General features: G+C 37.5%; 1 protein-coding gene across 6 annotated transcripts in view; it reads left to right on the top strand.

Annotated features, from left to right (window-relative positions):
* Nucleotides 1-3832: 3832 nt before the first annotated feature.
* The window catches only part of LOC125462946 (synaptotagmin-B), a 579758-nt gene continuing 569768 nt past the window's right edge, over nt 3833-13822 (top strand). For 4 of the 6 annotated variants that reach the window (XM_059653434.1, XM_048553466.2, XM_048553467.2 and 1 more), the window contains exon 1: nt 3833-4069. The gene's annotated coding sequence lies outside the window, so the exon portion shown is untranslated. Of the gene's footprint in view, nt 4070-4188; nt 4228-13822 lie in introns of those variants that run through there. The other 2 variants (XM_048553470.2, XM_048553469.2) reach the window with 2 other exon arrangements.

Raw genomic sequence — 13822 nt, forward strand, 5'->3', positions numbered from 1 at the left:
GATTCAATTAAATAACTCCTCTGTGGTCCATGTTTGAATTCAAATATCAGAACAATCTTTCCAATGATTACAGTCATAGATTAGATACTTACCAGTTGGTAGGATGTTCGAAGAGGTGGTCATGCATCAGCTTAAGGGACTGCAAGTAGAAAGGGCAAGTGTAACCACTAGGCAGTCCAAAAGAAACAGGCAGGAAAAGCAGGAGACTCCTGAGGTACTGCTCACAAATCGGTTGTCCATTTTTGGAAGCTGGTGACAATGCTGTTCCTCATCAGAGTGCAGTTAGAGCCAAATTTTTGTCACCATAAACAGCTCAACTGCACAGGAGGGAAAGAAGGAGAAAAAATGCACAATAATGAAATGGGATTCATTGGCTGGAAGAACAGGTAAGCGTTTCAGTTGCTACAGATATGACTTCAGAATAGTATGTCGTCCCTGATGCCAACATCAAAGATGTTACAGAGCAGCTGTAAGGATTTCTCCGGGGGACGGTGAGCTGTTAAAGTTTCTGGGCCACATTTGTACAATGACATAAGTAGAATGCAGGATGTGATCTTGCAATCAGGCTTCAGGGAAATAGTAGAAAATTAACAAGCATGACCTCAAATGAGTATTCTCCAGATTACTACCAGTACAAAGCAGTACTGAAATGGAATAAGAAGCCACTTGGAGAGGGGACTTTAAATTCCTGAGACACTGGTGCTGGTATTGGGGAAATAGTGTCAGGATAATCTGGATAGGTTGAGCCTGAACAAAGCTAGGGTCTGAATTGCTTGACTGGTATTTTGCTGTTGCTGCTGGTAGAATTTTAAGCTAACCTGGCAGTGGTCTTGGAACCAAGAGAGAATATTAGAAAGGAATATGAGGGAGCAAAACCAATTTGAAAAGCACTGATATTGAAAATGGAAAAGCAATAGATGAAGTCAGAGTAAGGGAGAATGTAATGAAGCCTAAATCAGAGATATTGTGTGCATGTCTGAGTACATGGAGTAGAGATTGAAGAGTTTTAGGTGCATATTGCCATGTGGAAATATGATATATGGCAATAAAGGAGACCTGGATCAAGGAAAGGCAAGACTGGATGTTAAATAGTGCTGTGTACGAGATGTTCAGAAAGATAAGAAAGATTGGAATGTAAGGAAAAATGGTGGAGTAATGGTATTAGCAAAATAACACATTGCAGGGCTGGAGAAACTTTGCCATTCCAGAGATAACAAAGGCAGAATCAATCTGGCCAGACCTAAGGATCAAAAATAGCATGATTATGTTGCTTGGTGTGGTTTTATAGATCACTAACTCATGTGAAGGAGATGGAGGAACAAATCTGCAGGGAAATTACAGAGGGATGCCAACATTGTAGTTTATTAATAATAGGGACATTAATTATCCAAATGTAGAATGTGGCAGTGGCCGTGTCAAGAGCAGAGAGGAGCAAATGCTCATAGACTATATTGAGGAAGAATTTCTACAGCAGTAGAAAACAGGTATCTTTTCTGTACTGGTCTAGTTATTGAAAGGGAATGCTAGAATAGATGCTATAAAAAAAGGAGTTCAAGTCTCAGTTTATCAATAAAGACAGAATCACCAATTGCAGTCAGTGATGCCAGTATTTATGAACAGTCCCAGCTGCTCATTTTTAAAATGTACATTCATCTGGTGACTGTGACCCGAGTTGACTACTTCCAGCCAACACCAGCATTTCTTATGCAACAAGTAGATGCAATGAACCAGCAGCCCCCATTCTGTGTGCATGCAGACCAATAGAATCTCCAACCTTGTCTTGTTATAAAATAGACCTCCACCAAAGTAACCAACACTCATCTATTTGAAATCCAAACTTCCACCAAAGATGTTTATATGTGTGTAATTAAATATCATACCTTTCATCACAGTATACAATATGACTTTAACTGCATGCTATTAACACTAAGGGGAAAAAAAACACCCAGAAACTGATTACATCCTCCCAGGAAAAATCCATATGGCTGGGCCCTACCTTGAGATGTCAGCTAACCCTTTCAGATCCCAATTGATGTATACCATCAGTAGCCAGCTGCCACCTGGTAGAGGTGTTCCCCGATCCCCATTCACAAGCCCCCATGCACACCCCATCCCCAAACTAGCCACTGACTCCCTGACTGCCCTAGAACGCAATGGCCTTTTCTGCAAGAACAACATTTTACTTCAAATTTCCACGTAAGTTGGTGGAAGGATGCATTTATGTTGAAACTTCTTCCTATTCAAGGCTGCTGCTCCTCTCAAGCTGAAAGTGTCAGGTTGAAGTTGAATGAGTCTCCTGTAATCTTCCAAAGGTCAGGCAGTGATAGTTGCAATTAATTCTGTTTTTTGTTCTTTCCATAAATGCTGCCTGACCTGCTGAGAAGATACAGTATTTTCTAATTTTATTGCAGACTGGCTGCACCTGCATTACTATCCCTGTCACCACAGTCAATCAGATCTCAGCTGATTTTCAGCATCTGATTTTTGTTTCCTGGTAGATTATTTCAAGTCATTGACAATCTACTGTTGTGGCGCTCAGATACCTCATATTTAAAAAAGTAAGTTAAAGTAAAAGTAAAGCAGCAGGATGGTCATTGATGCTAAAACTGGTTTGGAATGTTTGTGAGGTTCCCCCAATTTAATACTTTGTAACTTTCTAAAGTGACTGACTTATTAATCACATTTGTGAATACAATACTTATGATGGATTATTTAAATTATTTATTAATGTCACAACTTGTTTATCAATGTTGAATGCATGTACATATTGTTCTTCTTCTGGAAGAGTGGCTATAGCTTAAACTTTAGCTAATACATGTTTATTAAAATTTTAATGTTTAACTGATCTAACTGATTCAATATTTACTTTATGACAGTTTTCCTGCAGGATCACCATTCCTCTAGAAATGTGAATAGATTTGGTCATTTGATTTGATGGTGAAAAATATTGCAAGATGACTCAACCATATGTTTGTATGTAGCACCATAATCATTTGAGGTAACTATTATTTTATTCATGTTTTATTCTGTGACTGTTGATTCAAATAAACTTGACTGCTTTATGGGAGAACAAGAGGGCTCCTCAATAACCCAAATCATGCTTCATTGTACGGACAGTGAGCTGGTTCTGATTACATTTCTTGAGCACAACATAAAGTAGCATATTGCTTAAGCTTTCTTTCCACAAACAGTTAAGTAAAATTTGACTTGCAAGTTGAACAAGAATCGTAACTTTAAACACATAATAGATAGCATAATATGTAGAAAGCGTACACTATATGCGTCTCTAAGGAGGAAAAACAATTAATTCATTTAATCATTACTTCATCACATAATGATGTTTATTTACATTCTATTTAATCTGTATTTGTGCAGTATAATTCATGTCAGTGAATGTAAACCTATACATCAAATTAGTGAGCTGCTAAACCCATCTTTTTCTGAACAATTAATAACGTACTGTGTTAGGCTGACAGCAGTCAAAATCTGTTCCATGTTCTATTTTTTAAAATCAGGATGCTGCTTCTGTGCAAATTGCATTATCTATTGATCTGTTCTGTTTGTCTGCCCTGCTGATTCATTTACGCATAGAACATTACCACTGAAATGTAGGCTCCTTATACCGTATGCTAGTGCTGGTGTCTGCTGTCAGTTCAGTTGTATTTGATTTTCCCTCATTGTGCTGATCCAGCAATACTTGATGCAGGGGTGGAGAGTGCACCACAAAAGGGACCATCCCCAATTAATGCTGAGATTCGACATTACCGAACAACACAGCAACCAATCAGCAGGCAGCACTGTGAAATACAGCAATGTATCACTAGAGGGATTTCTGGGAAACTGCAGTGCTTTTACTATGATGCTGACCCAAACATTTTAGCACTTTTCATTTCCTTCTCTCTCTCTGTCTCTCCTTCAGCTTCCCTTTTGTGTGTTGTGGATCAGTCTTCATTTAAAAGGGTAAAGTTGTCCTAAGTGTTTAGGAAGCTATTTCTTTTTCTGCTCTGTCTGACAGACTATTCTGAGAATCTTATTGACAAGAACTTCCCTAGAAGGAGCACAGACTAAGGTAAGGCTGCCTAGCTGCAATAGATGATTGAAAGTACTTCTCTCAATTGCATGCATCATTGTCAGACTGCTGCTATCTCAGTCCGCACTGCACTGCAGCCAGAGGTTTCCCAGTGTCACAAAAGCTGCAGTTCTCCTGGTGTTGTTGAATATAATTTGGTAAGAGTTTGATGCCTTTGTAATACATTGACATGCATGAGATACATGAGAAAACCAAGTATAATGATTCAAAAGGTGAAAAGAATTTGAACTGCACTGTTCTCCTCAAATATAGTTTGTGATTAGAAGGAAATACTCTGTGTTAACATTGTAAGATCACCACTGTCTTTCTCTTCATAGTTGTAGTTTCTCAGGCTGGATGAAGCTGCACAGGCAACATAGCATTACTTCTGCAATTTTAAAAGGTGGAACATTTCCTACTGTCTGATTTCGTCAAATGAAACGTTAGCTTCTGCATGTTACTAATGTAAAAATTAGTCTGAGTGAAATTTAGTAATGCTTACAACACTATTTTACTGCATTGTTTAATTTAACAAATTAGATTCTGATGTATGTATATAAATTGTTACAGCTGACACTTAATCATGAGCTTAATAAATAATCATAATTTCAACATTTCTGATACTGTAAATTCATTAATTAATTGAAACTGAACAACTGGTTGAATATTTTGTCAATCCCACTATGATACATCTATAGCAGATGGTGCATTTTGGGAATAGCTATGAATAATCGGTACAAAAAGTCAAAAGTGGCCCGGACAAACCTGAAGATGACTTGAAATGAAGTTTGCTTCAAATGCTCAACATTGATTTTCTTGAGAAACAGAAAATCATTAGAGAATGTTTTACTTGACACTAAAGTTGTGAAAATATTTCATTAATAGTAATTTCATTGTTGTTTTGCCTTTAGAGAGTACCATAGGAAGACAACATAACCATGATCATGGTGTAATTGTTAGTTGGCTGTTGTCAGTAATGAATGAATAGACAAATTGAAGTACAAAGGGCAGTAGATCGTAAGTAAAATTAAACACTGTATGAAGCTACAGTTCAAAGCTTTGCAGAATATTACAGGTATATCTCAAGTCAAATTAGGGTTAGGTGTATTGAAGTTAGGACTCAGAATGCTGGATTTTCAAGTATTTTACATACAAGCCTCCCCAAACTTTTATAGCAGCTCACAGCAACTTGTTGTAAATTCTTTGATTTCTATATCTGTTGATAATAATATAATTTGATCATGGATTTTCCTGCCGATTGATCAGCTTCTAGATTTTTCTCTATTCATGATGGAAGGATGATTCCAGACAAAAGCATAATTCGGTTTGGATTAGATTAGTGTGCAATTTAAGTATTGCAAATCTAATATACTTTAAGCATTTTGTATGGATCACTGTATAAATCAGTCAAAGATTACCATTACAATGGCTAATGTTTGTTGACATTGATTATATCATCAATGCATACTGGAAATAATTGCTTATGCCATAAAGATAAACTTCCAGATTAAAAGCAATAGATGAAATATAAAATTGAGAAACAATTTCACATCATAATTCACAACACATAACTGAATTAGGTTTGAAAATGTCTATGGAAGTCCAGCGAGATTTCACTTTTAAACTGAAAGCAGTATGAAACTTCCATAATTCATTGGGTACAGACACCAGAAGTATTCCAATAAATCCTGACCTTCTGCTACCACCTTTGTATTTCTCCTACCTCATCAGAAACAAAAAAACCTATAATCAATATTAGCTCTGTACAAGTTCTATGTAGATATGCCACACTATGTCCAAATGAACTAATTTAAAATTCTTTTCATCTATTTTGTGGCATTGTTGTGAGTATGGGATGATTAATTATAACATGATGTACTTGCCTCTTGGCTGTATGTCTCTGCGAATCTGTAAAATACAAGGTCTATATAAAGATTCAAACTGTTTACCTAGCAATATTACAGTGTGGCTAAGGATAGCCATAATCTCTCTGATCTAATATAATATAAATCTAATGAATTGCTCATGGTTCAGAGCTATTGATGAACTGTGTGTGTGTGTGTGTGTGTGTGTGTGTGTGTGTGTGTGTGTGTGTGTGTGTGTGTGTGTGTATCTTTGTAAGCGTACTGTGCCTTTAAGGGAGCTCACCTTTAAAGACATTACATGCTGTATGCATATAATGTTGTGACTCTGCCTACCAGTTAGTCTGCTGTGAGTCTATACATGCTGGCAGAAGTCCATTGGTTTACTGTAATACCTGCTTCATAGCTTGTAACGAGCTTTACTATTTTAAATAAACTAACCTATAGTGTTAATGTACCCCTGTTGAGTGAATGGTTGTTAGACCATTATCATTGACATGTTTTGGTGAACAGTGGTGGAAAAATTGTGCTGAAGATGCCTATTGTACTTGAAGGGTCAACAAACAAGTTAATCTACAGAAAGGGCACACAGTTAACAGTTTTAAATCAGCACATTATCTTTGCTCATGACTTCATCAAAGACTGTTATCAAAACAGATTACTTTAAGTGGACAACTCCTCACAGAGAGGCTAGTTTAACTCAGCGGAGAACGACAAGTGGTTGGAGTGTGTCAAGGAAAGGTCAAAGGCATATTGTTTGAATGTCTGCAAAACTTCCTTGTTTAAATTGACGTATAGCAGATGCCCCAAAAGAAATTTAAATTTTTGAGGTGCTCTTAGGTAGAGTTTTTGAGATTCGGGTGTGGCTGATGTAGTAAAGCAAGCCAATGAGCTTTGCTTAGCAATTAGGAATGAAGATTAGCATGAATTTAGCACATCAGGTTGAACAGCCAAAGAGATGAAAGATTCCCAAAAGTTACAGGCCACATTAAAAGAACAACTGATAAAATTTTGGTCTTTGTTGAAAAGGATTCATGTTATTTTTACAGAAATTGGCACCAATTGTAGAATGCTTTGTGAGAAAGTGTACAATACAGAGAACATTGTGTGAATTTTCAGATGGTGAGCTAGCAAGCAGAATTGTTGAGTTTGTGATTACATCTACCCCCATGAAAACATTCTAGAAAATTCTGAAAGGCAAACCGAGGACAAATGGTGTGGAAGCACAACTAAAGGATGGATGTAAGTATGAAGTGATCCTTGCAGGTTGATTGAGCTTACAGGTCCTAATACCAACCTCAATGGTTGACACAATCATTAGAGTGCTCAATAAAATCAGTACGGTGAAGGTGTGGCCTTGTACAAGCTCCAAGAAAATGCTTAACTTTCAATCAATTTTACAAATGGCAGAAAAGGCTATTAGCAGAGACAGTGCACTGGAACAAGGGCTGATGCAGCTTTAAACAGCCTTTCATCAACCTAAACGATCCCATGTAAAAGGAGAATCTTAACGCTACAATAAGAACCAATTGGTCTTCTAAGAGAGGCAAGTTTATGAAGTAACCAGCAAATCAGAATCTAACAATGTGGATGGTGAGACAATATGCAGCAAATATCTGTTTCACACTTCCAATTTTGTGCAAAACATCAATATCGCCACATGTTCGCAAATTCTTAAATTATCTGTCCTCAGAAAACTGGTGACAATTAATATTGGCTAAAATTCACGTAGTGAATTGCCAATATTCCTGCAATTTCTAAATAATATAAATCTGCAGGCTTGAGAAGTCATGACAAAATGTATGAATCTAAAACTTTTAGTTTACAGCGGGTCCACCAATTCCACGTGCAGGTGAATAGTGCTGGAGAATAAGTGCAATCAATTCACTTAGGCATCACCAATATTCTACATCATAGATGTTGCTGGACTAGCAATTGCAGGTATGTCAGCATTATGTGACTTCATAGCAGTCACAAGCCATGGAATCAGACAGACATCAGACAGTCAATAGACTATACAAGAACTGAACTGACTATGGAAGCATTTCGAAGCAATCCACTTTCTTCTGAATTAGTGGAGATAAAATCTCAGCTTTCTGATGTGTAGAGGAAAAGGAAATTTCGAGAGGAATGAAGATGACCTACTTGTTTTGAATAAATCCAAGCTCGAGAATACCATCTTTGCAATGACAAAGTCAAGGGATACCTCTTCTCAGCTCATGAAAATGAATGAAGAGCTGGAAGAGAAAGAATGGAAGTAGGATGAACTATCTCAAACTATCAATCCAGTGAACTGCTGGTTTACAGAAACAACAGGAGCAGCTCTCTCTTAATACAGATCAGGAACACCAGCAAAAACATAGGTTTGATCTCAAAGCAATACTGGAGAAATGGAAAAACCTTGAAGAACACAGGGAAATGCACAGGTACGCAGCAAAGAGCAGAAAATTACTCTTGTGACAGCCCATGATGCTCTAATGAAAGACATGAATGAAGCCAAATGTTGAAGCAGCACGTGAAGAGACCTAGACTTCAAAGAAAGAAAAGGTTGAAAAGTCTGTTTGGTTATTCGAGTAGGTTATGAAAGAGAAAATAAACCAGACAGATTCTAGGTTAAAACTTTGACAGAATCACAAATGCCCCAGGTATAAAACCAAGTGTTTCAAAACAAGCTGGAAGCTCTGAATGAGCAAACAGTAAATTTCAAGAAGGCTTGAAGCATTCAAAATTGCTAGAGGAATAAGACCAGTCAGCAGCTAATCAGGAACAAAACATGGATGTGTTACAGCAGGATAAACAAACTGTGAAAAACAACTACAGTACATGAAAGAAAAACTTGAAACTTCAAACAAGAATGATTGACAGTATCACTGATGACTATGGAGATTAATGGCATTCAAAATCAAAGTCACCATCATGAAATCTGGAGTATCAGCAAATTAACTATACACCACAGGTACTCACAGATACTCACTTGTTATTGTACATAATCTCTTGGAAAGGAGCATGATATTGCCTGTATATCTTGCCTTCAAGCAATTTCACCTTTAGAGATACCATGTACTGTGTGTATACAATGTTACCACTCTGCCTGGCAGTTAGTCTGCTATAGGTTTACACATGCTGTGGTTTGTTGTAGTGTAATGTAGCTCCCTAACTGTTTTACTGTTTTAAATAACTTATGGAGTTAATCAATCCCTGAAAAAACTTTATTGTTGATTATTAGACCATTATCATTAACATGGCACCTTTCACCCTGAATCTCTGATATCCTGGCATTACCTTTCAAAGTGACTGGGTAACCAACCATAGATTGGCTGCATATTTGAATGTATGTATTATATTTACTTGGGCGCAGTATTGGAGTGCTGGGCTATTTATCTATTGGGGAAAATGCAGTCAATCAAAGAACTAGCATGCGAATAGGGCAAATGAACATGCAAACAATTATACAACACTTTGAAATGATAGATTTTGTGCACTTTTCAGAAAGTCTCACTTCTTTTCAGGCTGTAAGGGTCCTGAATGCAATTCTCTGCTCTAATTCCAGCGCTAGAGGGAAGTAAAACTGCAACTTACATATGGTAAAGTAATTGATCCTTGCCAGGGAAGAATGTTAGAATAAGGTACCCTCGCACATAACATTAACAATACACAATTCACAGTGTGCTGCTGAACGAAATACATTTTAGTGGCTTGTTGATACAAATTGCTGTTGCAATCAGCAGTAACATGTAGCAATTATGTTGGAAAATTGTGTGGTGCTTCAACAATATTGTACAATTGCTTATTAGAAGTAACTAAAACTGCTTTTATATTTATCAATTCAGCACGCTTATCTGAGATTTCTTGTTATTACCAGAAAGCCAATTCTGAGGCTGTACTTTTGAAAACATGTTCTAGATATCTTTTCTGGTTTTGAATTTGAAACAACAGTTATTACGCTTGAAGGTTGGCTATACCTTCAGAATAATGATGGAAAACTGAAAAAAAATACCGAGCTAAAGTCCTGTCTTTAATTTAGAGAATAAATTGCAAAGAAAACTTTCATTTTCTTTTACTTTATATTTTACCTTTATCTTTATTTGAGGAACCTGGCCTGCATGAGATGCAAAGCTAAGAGAGAAACAATAATTTGAACAGTATACAAAAAAAAATTTCTTTTGCTGTGTTTGAAAAAAATCCTGCTCTGTCACTATTGGCAGCCTGCTGCAGTACTTCAGGCTCTCCAGGACTCACTTCCAATTGTTTGTCCTTGAATGTTTTTGTGCAGTAATCAGCTTAAATATGTAAATGTATGAAACATACCCAGAGATAGCTCAATGCTTCAGACAAACTTTTCTGACTGCACATAATTTGAAATAATGCATGCTGTTATATAGCTAATTTAGTGCTAGAATTCCAATAGCATTAATTTGTGACCGCAATGCCAATGTGCGTTGACTGACATACAATCTATACAACTTCAGACCAGTGCCTCAAAAAGAAGTGTGGATTGTAATGCTAGAAATCACACAAAGCAAATGAACTCTAGGCAATCAATTTATCAGCATGAGTCAAATCCCTTCTGTTGACAGACTTAGAATGGAAAAATATTTCAGTGTGTGTTGCTTATCAAGTTTGAACTTTTGTTATACAGACAGATTGTTTGATGTTACTTTGCATGTGGGATGCTGGGATTGTTGTGGTGCTGTTACACTTGGCTTTTCATATTACTTTCAATAATGTGATTCATTGCTGGCCAATATGTGTGTTAAACTACATTCACGCTTTGTTCCAAACCCCTCCTTGACCTCTCCCCTCCCAATTACTGTAAACTTTTCCCACATTGCAACTCACCAGAGATTGTGGCCCTCATCCAATTCCAGCCGCTTGTGCAAACACATATTAAAAATTATGTCACTATATCTGGTGCTAACCAGAATTCGTCCGTTCAGCACTCTTGACCTCCTTTAAGGTGCTCCTTATGACTTACATCTTTTACCAAGTTTTTGATCACTTGTCTTAATATCAGTTTATGTGGCTTAGTGTTATGCTTGGTTGCAACTAATGTCATGAAGCATTTTGCATTTTTTTTACTATTTTATAGGGATAATATGAATATAAGTTATTTCACGGCTTTATTCTCCATTTGTGAGTATACAGTTCACCTTACAACATTCTAACTTTGTCAAGAACCTATACTACCCATATCACAATGTCAACTTCTAACGTCATTTTCTTGTCATCCTATCATTTTTCTCTTATAGCTTTGTGGTTTACTCTTTGGCTAAGAAGGGAAAAAAGGACTTTTTGATTGATTTATCCCCTCATGAATTTTATCCCATTGTGTGAGTTACGTCAGTCACTTGTCATCATCTTCCACATCTCCCTTCTTCAGCAACACAACTATTTTACCTCCTTATTGTGAAATCCCTAATTTTAGGTCATCTTTCTTTAATCATTCCTCTGTTTGATATCTTTCTCCACAACTTGGCGTTTACTCTTTATTATCCTGTGAATTGATACTAAAGTTCAAGTTATTGTACCTAATTTAAAATATGCATCAATGCTTTTTACATCAAATGCATTATCCCAATGGATTTGGTGATCACATCAACAGTATACGATTAGAATCATTTCTCTAAAACAGGATGAAGTAGATCAGAATGTAAAATTGCACTGGCATAGTGAGCATATTCGTTAGAAAATCACAGCCCACAGTCTGTCTTGAGACTCACACCTGCATTTGTAGATTATGAGTATCTATACACACATCATTGTTGAGTCTTTCATTGAAAACTTTTAAGACTTTAAATCTTTAAAATATCTTTGCTCTTTTGATCATTTTTTTGCCTATCTAACATTCTTTTTGTGAAAGTGAAATGTTTGTAATTATGAGGCAGAAAAACAGCAACTAATTTTGCAGTACTGGGGAATTTGATCAGAAATGCTCTGTTTGATTTGAATGCATGGTTATCAGACCATAAGACCATAATATGTAGGAGAAGGATTAGGCCATTCAGCCCAGTGAGTGTGCTCTGCCGTTCAATAAAATCATGGCTGATCTGATAATCCTCAACTGCACTTTCTTATCATTCCCCCGTAACACTTGAACTGCATATTATGCAACCTAAACGACTGTATTCAGTACTCATGATGTGGTCTCCTCTACACTGAAATGAACTGAGAACTGGATAGCTGCTTTATGGAACACCTACAGTCTGTCTATAAAAAATAATCCCAAGCTTCTAGTTGCTTGCCTTTTCAACACACCAGCATGTTCCCAAGGCAACATTTCTGCCCCAGGCTTACTGCAGTCAACCAGTGAAGTTCAGTGCAAGATGGAGGAACAACACCTCATCTTCCATTCAGATGCCTTACAGCATTCAGGGCTCCACATGGAGTTTAACAACTTCAAAGTATGAACACCTCCTTCCTTATCTACTAACTATCCCCACATCCCCTGTAATGAAATGGGTGACTTTCTGCAAAGCTAACTAATTTTCACACTGTGCCCATGTCACCTGTAGTTTCTCTTCTTTCTTGGCTTATTATCAACCATCACTTTGACTACCTGAGCCTTGTCTCCATCGATCTACTAACTCCTTCTCCGACCGAACCCCCATCATCAGCAGAAATACCACCTTTTCTGAATTTGTTCTAGTTCTGAAGCAAGGTCACTGGTCTTGAAACATTAACTTTGTTGTTTCTCCACAGATGCTGCCAGATCTGCTGAGTTTCTTCAGTTATTTCTGAATTTGTTTGCCCCAAAGAATCTTGTATGTTTAAATAAAGTCACCTCTCATTCTTCTGTACTCCAAAAGTAGAAGTCCAATTTACTTAAGCCCTCCTCATAAGAAAATCCCTACATGCCTGGTGTCAGCCTATTGAACCGAATCCTTCTGCCTGCATTAACATGTATCTTTCCTTTGATAAGGGTCCCAAAGCTGTTATCAGTAGTTCATCTGTGGCCTGATTAGTGCCTTATATGGTTTTATTAAAAAAGCTTCCCTGCTTTTATATTCCATTCCCTTTGAAATAAAGCTAACTTCCACTTGCCTTCATTCTTACGCACTATACTTGGATGTTAGCTTTTAGATGTTAGATTCAAGCGCAACGATTCCCAAATCCCTCTATTCCATAGCTTTCTCCATTCTGTCCCCATTTAAATAATATTCAGCTCTTAGACCATAAGACCATAAGACATAGGAGTGGAAGTAAGGCCATTCGGCCCATTAAGTCCACTCTGCCATTTAAATCATGGCTGTTGGGCATTTCAACACCACTTCCCTGCACTCTCCCCGTAGCCCTTGATTCCTTCTGAGATCAAGAATTTGTCGATCTCTGCCTTGAAGGCATCCAACGTCCCGGCCTCCACTGCACTCTGCGGCAATGAATTCCACAAGCCCACCACTCTCTGGCTGAAGAACTGTCATCTCATTTCAGTTTTAAATTTACCCCCTCTAATTTTAAGGCTGTGCCCACGGGTCCTAGTCTCCCCGCCTACCGGAAACAATTTCCTAGCGTCCACCCCTTCTAAACCATACATTGTCTTGTAAGTTTCTATTAGATCTCCCCTCAAACTTCTAAACTCTAATGAATATAATCCCAGGATCCTTAGCCGTTCATCATATGTTAAACCTACCATTCCAGGGATATCCGTGTGAATCTCTGCTGGACACGCTCCAGGGCTAGTATGTCCTTCCTGAGGTGTGGGACCAAAAATTGGACACAGTATTCTAAAAGGGGCCTAACTAGAGCCTTATAAAGCCTCAGAAGCACATCGCTGCTTTTATATTCCAACCCTCTTGAGATAAATGACAACATTATATTCGCTTTCTTAATTACGGACTCTACCTGCAAGTTAACCTTTAGAGAATGCTGGACCAACACTCCCAGATCCCTTTGC

This window comes from Stegostoma tigrinum, chromosome 21 (assembly GCF_030684315.1).
Source record: "Stegostoma tigrinum isolate sSteTig4 chromosome 21, sSteTig4.hap1, whole genome shotgun sequence".
NCBI classification, from domain to species: Eukaryota; Metazoa; Chordata; class Chondrichthyes; order Orectolobiformes; family Stegostomatidae; genus Stegostoma; species Stegostoma tigrinum.